This window comes from Saccostrea echinata, unplaced genomic scaffold (assembly GCF_033153115.1).
Source record: "Saccostrea echinata isolate AGI-Se365-2 ecotype Australia unplaced genomic scaffold, CSIRO_AGI_Sech_v1 ptg000001l, whole genome shotgun sequence".
NCBI classification, from domain to species: Eukaryota; Metazoa; Mollusca; class Bivalvia; order Ostreida; family Ostreidae; genus Saccostrea; species Saccostrea echinata.
This window is the reverse complement of record NW_026889750.1, coordinates 2,332,450-2,338,120: the sequence shown is the minus strand read 5'-3', so window position 1 is coordinate 2,338,120 and position 5,671 is coordinate 2,332,450.

Here is a 5,671-nt window from a genome sequence, read left to right as displayed (position 1 = left end):
CATTGTTTAAACCAACGCTGTACATGTACAGGTAAAAATTATTAAATGAGACTGAAGAGAAAGAAACTGATATATTTCATACATGCATGTAAATAAAGTGCACAAATCCAAAAAAATAACCCTTCTATCTAGTTTTCTTAATACATGTATATATTTGTCAAAGCCTTTTTTCTAATATGTACAAATTATGTTAATACATCATGTTAAACAATTTAGCAACTCACTTCATCAATTTCAAAGTGCAGTACTGAAGAAGGGGCATATAATTTGCGAAAAACCTTGTCTAGCTGATATTTGTTATAATTTCTAATTCATCATATTTAAGGAGGGATTCTTGTCTGGTTTCTGACTTAATGAAATACTCAAAGTATATTTGCTTACAGGTCTTTTATATTTAGATGTTAAGGGTTTGAAAGATCATATTTTTCTTTCTTTTTCATAATTGTACAATTTGAAATAGTAATGGTAAACTGTTTTTAAACTCTAGCAGGAACTATATTTTTGGCGGAATGGCGGTGTATGAAAATATTTCCTTTTCTGCTTCTGAAAATTACTACAGAACAATGAATTTAAAAGGCATTTTTAAACAATCAAAGGCTTAAGGAAATTTTTATAGTGGCTGAAATTAATAATAATGGACTAAAGTTTTAAAATATATCAAATAAATATGATTTTCTAGACAAATGGCAATCTTATAGCCTTTGAAAGGTAAGGATTCTAAGAACAGATTTGAGTAAAAATTCAGTAAGAAATGTTTTACTCTCAAATTAAACGGTCAAAACTTTTGGTTTATGTATCATTTTGTACCTTTACATGACTGCTTTACCATATGTAAAAATAATAAAATTTTAAACATACAAAACATATTAAAACAATTAATATTCCCTAAAAAATTAAGAAAATAGAGGAAATTCAGGTTACCCAATATCTATCTAGTTTAACTGTTTATCTCAATTTGATATCATTTGGTAGACCTTTTGTTGTTTCAACTTTTTATAAAGAAAAAAATTAAATCTTTTAAAATAATAATAAGAATTACAGGATTGGCAACAATAATTTTTTTATCCTTAATGACAAGGAAAAAATAATGACCTTGACATGACCTTGACCTTTTAATTAAACGGTCAAATATAATGTAATTTATGTCAAAACTTAGTGATATTGTCTTCTTCAATCTGTGAAAATTTCATTAATTTTTAAATATGATAAACACGAGAAGAATCCCTCCTTAATATGATTTTTTTAAAAATGAATTTACCCTCGGGTTTAATTTTTAAGGATTCTCATGCCAAAAACAATTGCTTAATATTCATTTTGTACAATATCAATACCTGGAAATCATTGAAGCGGTAGGAATTTTTTTGTAAGTATATAAAATTTATATCTATTAGACAGCCATAGTGGAAAGTCTAGTTTTCAATGTCCTTGTATTCTTACACACACACACACAAAACCAAAACAAAAAAAATTACGAAATACAAATTACAAATAAATAAATAAATTAAAAAATTAAAAATAAAAAAAATACACCCCCCCCCCTAATTAAATAAATAAATAGATTAATAAAAAGATAAATAGATTAATAAAGATAAAATAAAGAAAAAAATATATGACTTTAATACAGATTGAACCTGTAGTAATTATGATTGAAATACTGAGTCTATCCAACGAGATCTAAACACAAACTAAATGTTTTCAAGAAACACCATGTTATATGTATAGGTGTAACCTTTCTTTCTTTTAGATTTTATTAAGGCATTAAAAAGAGATTCCTGCCTGCTGAAACATTCCTTTGACTGTGCATTTTCGATTTCTTTGTGTGATAGCAATCCGAAAGGGTTTGTTATTGTTATCTTGATGAGTGCTGTATCAGTGTCAAATGATTCTAACTGCATGAAAAATTGGCTTAATGTTAAAACAAGTTTCCTTATAATATCCATTTACTTTAAAAACGTAGTGGGTCGAGCATTTGATTTTTTTATTATAAAGGCCAGATATATTTTTCTGTCTAAAATTGGTTTTAAATGAAGATTTATGAAGAACTAAAGAAAAACGAATTGGAGAGTTATCAAATTTTTCTCGTAATTAAAGCTCTTTGGCTAAGAAAAAATATTTTTTTATATAGGAAATATGTATAAATATGTATATGAATGCAACAATTTTTAACTGATGACAATGATTTTGTTTGATGATGTCAAGTTTATTTCGAAAATTGAGTGATGTCATTTTCAGGTTTGTTCGTTGAAAAACTGGAATGTACTCTTTTTGAATCATGGAATTCTTGCGTTTCTATATAGACTAATAAGATAGAAAAAGTACAGTAATAAAAACAAAACTAGTTTATCAGAATACTTTACAATTATAGAAAGGCCTATTTCTCCTTCCTATTGCAACCATAGCTCTGAGTGTTCCAGCTGTTTGGAACATCGTGTTGGAGTGTGCAGTGACAACATATGTACATGTTCAGGTAAGAAGCTTCATACAGACCAGGGAGGTAAAAATGCTATTGTCAGGATTAAGTGAATGAAAATTATGTTCATATTAATACATGTAGAATTGATCTTTGAATTGCTGATTTTGAATTTGTTAAATAAAGATGCGATTCTTGGGAAAAAATTCGACCAGAACAATCTGATTAGGCACTGTGAGAAAAAAAAAATAAAATATAATGTTTTCTTTCTCTCAGTTTTTTGATGATAAAGAAATGACGTTTAGCAAGATCAAAAATATGAAAATACATGTATACTATTTGACATTGTAAATATTTTTCGAAGCTAAGAATTTTCCTAGGGTACATGCACTTCAATTCTCAATGTTTCAACTATCTGAAGATAACATCCATTGAAATAGTACTAGTGGCTACCATACTTTTAGGTTCATTTACTAACCGTGTTTTACCCCCAGCGACTCTAGCTATCCACGCATATGTTCTTTTTGATCTCCCTCTCTAAGAATTCTGTTTGTGTGAAATTGAAAGAAGATTATATATTTTGTAAGACAAAGAATTTTTCAAACACATGCCTTCTTTTAAACCGGTATTACCTTTAATTATTGACACATCCAATGACGTCATTAAGGAGAAGGAGTATGAATAAAATTCAAAATATTAAAAATTCAGGCAGAGCTACACGAATTAAGTTACAATATCTTGCTAAATGGTGACTTTAATGAAACTTATCTTTAAAAAAGATAGGTGAAGCTGTAGCGAGAATATAATACTTTTTATTTTGATTTTCCCATGAAAGATTCTGTTGTTGAAAGTACTCTTGAAATTATGTTGAATTACTCCCAGACAAATCCAAGATTCTTAGATTAATTTCAAAAATAAAACATAGTAAATTAATAAATAGTAGGGTAGTAGTATTAATGATAATAGTTGTCAACGAGTAACCGGTTACTTTAGTATTCAATGAAAGGTCCGAGTATCGAATACTAAAATCAGTATTCGAGTACTCTGGAAAAAATAACAACATGCTATATTTCTTCATAGTTGTCTTTATTTTTCACACACAGAATGATCATTTTTCCGTTATTTCACCTACCTAGCGTTGATTTAAGACCCTGTCATGTTTTGACAGTGAATAAAGTAATCTGCACCTCAGTCAGTGACAGTGTATTGCTTTATTTAAAGCAAGGGACACGTCAATATTGGAAATCATAGTTCAAATTTATTCAATAAATTATAGCATAGTCGCTTTAGTGCTTACAGCAAAAATGCTTCCATCTTCTTTAGTCTTGGGATAATAAAAGCGAAGGCAATTCTTGATCTTTAAAATGTCAACTTTGAAAAGCTGATTTTACTCACATGGGAAGGACAAATATGTTAATTAAAATCATTAATATATCAAGGATTGTGTTATCAAAATAATATCGCATAAACGACTGTTTTAAACTTTCCGCACAGCAAAACTTTGAAATGTATTTCAGTTGATTTGATATAATATTGAATAATCATTCCAAAATTCCATTTAATCAAAAGTGAATGTGCTTTTTGTAGGTGCATGTGTATTTATATTTTTAAGAATATTCAAAATTTCTATTCTTCTTTTCTTTCTATGACAGAATTTTCATCGGCATTTAGGTCGTAAATTACCTTCAATCAATAAAAAAGAACAATATACGATCGTGAAGATAGTTTGAATTGTGAATTTTTGTTGAATGATGACCGAGTACACGATTACACTATCGAGGAAGTACCCGGTTACTATAAATTGATCGATTTGACAACCATAGTAAATAGTAAATTACGTATAAATAACAGTATATCTTTTTATTTGTAAATAAATATCAAAAATGAATTTTCACATTTACTTTTTTAATAGAGTGTAATGAAGACCATGACTGTCATTGTTCTCGAGGTCACCCAACCTGCTCTCACGGCAATTGTCATTGTACAGGTATTTATTCATTCCACATTTTTCTTTCATTATCGTAAAGAAATACAATGAGAAATTATTTAAAATCTGTGAAATTTCATGTTCACAGAGGCCATTTTTGCTATTGATAAGATTTTTAACTGTGTTGTGTTGAAACGAAAAGGGTAGGGCAGGTATTGAAACAGATGATGCAGAAATATCAGGGATGCGGGATGTTTTTAAAATATTTTAAGCACACAGTAAAAATATCCTTTCAAATACCTGTGCAAAAAATTTACAAGTCAGTATAGAATTCCAATATGACAAACTGGTTTTTTGAAAAGTGACTGATCTTTTATATTTAGCTGAGCCCATCAGTTTTATATGATGCAAGAACAAAAGTAAATAATCATGCATTCTCACACAAAATGACCAGCACCTCTGTTATTTGGATGTTTTAAAGACGTTTATATATGTGTAAATTAATTGCTATAAATCGAAAGAACAGTTATACAATTTCGTCAGACTGGAAAATTAATCTCTTCAGTTAAACACTACTTTTGAAATTTTCAGAAATATTTTATAATGGAACGAACTTTCTTAACACCCTTTATATAGTTAGCTTCCTAAAAAAATTGTGCATATTTTACAAAATATTAATTAAAATTCTAAATCCACATATGTACCAACACTTAAGATTTAAGAGAAACATACCAATAAAATATGGAATTATGTCAGCTATTCAACAGTAGTTAAAACTTTAATAGCAATTTTACAACATGCCGAAAATCAATTTTTTATAACTGGTTTTAAGTGAATTGCATTAACATTTATGTATCTCACAACCAGCATCAGCCCCGGACTGATTATTTACAAACTCAGAACAATCCAAGATACATGTATGAAAAATTACATCTCTGGAGACTAATTACTCTGTACTCTCCTTGAAACGTGAACTAAAATAGTTACATAACAAGAATTATATTACTTTCATTTAAGGACTCACTCCATCTGATATTTCTAAAGACTATTTTCAAACATTATTCTTTAGGTACACCTTTTATTAATAAGCAAGTAACTGATATTTGTATTGATTATTTTCTAGCTAGAAGAGTCGAAAGAAATTAGCCACAAAGACAACTGAAATATATAACAATTATGACATTTAGAATCTAGGCGCACGGTATACATATATGCACTAGCTCTTTTATCAAACCCGCAACGGGCAAGCTCTCGGGGAATAGTTCCTGTCAAGGGTTTGATAAAAGAGCTATATATGCCAATTACAACTAATGGATAAGCTTTTAATTATCCTG